The sequence below is a fragment of the Sinocyclocheilus anshuiensis genome, unplaced genomic scaffold, assembly GCF_001515605.1.
Source record: "Sinocyclocheilus anshuiensis isolate Anshui unplaced genomic scaffold, SAMN03320099.WGS_v1.1 C30531833, whole genome shotgun sequence".
Lineage (NCBI taxonomy): Eukaryota > Metazoa > Chordata > Actinopteri > Cypriniformes > Cyprinidae > Sinocyclocheilus > Sinocyclocheilus anshuiensis.
Window position 1 is genome coordinate 1 of NW_015560697.1, and position 200 is coordinate 200.

Below are 200 nucleotides of genomic sequence, written 5' to 3' on the forward strand. Positions count from 1 at the left end.
GTTGACCCTTCTGCAACCTATGGCTGCACCAAAACGGCAGCAGAAAACCACTAGCTCTCCCCGTCAGGGAATCGAACCCCGGTCTTCCGCGTCACAGGCAGAGATACTGCCAACTATACTAACGAGGATTGTTGCATGCATGAGTTCGCCCCAATTCAACGCCACTGCACCGACATCACTAAACAAAGCGTGGCTTTTTC

The 200-nt window shown here is 52.5% G+C and overlaps 1 non-coding gene across 1 annotated transcript; it reads right to left on the reverse strand.

The window, feature by feature from the left end:
• Window positions 1-56: 56 nt before the first annotated feature.
• On the reverse strand, window positions 57-128 carry trnah-gug (transfer RNA histidin (anticodon GUG)). Its single transcript has one exon. It is a non-coding gene; the product is annotated as a tRNA-His (tRNA).
• Between the last annotated feature and the right edge of the window lie 72 nt (window positions 129-200).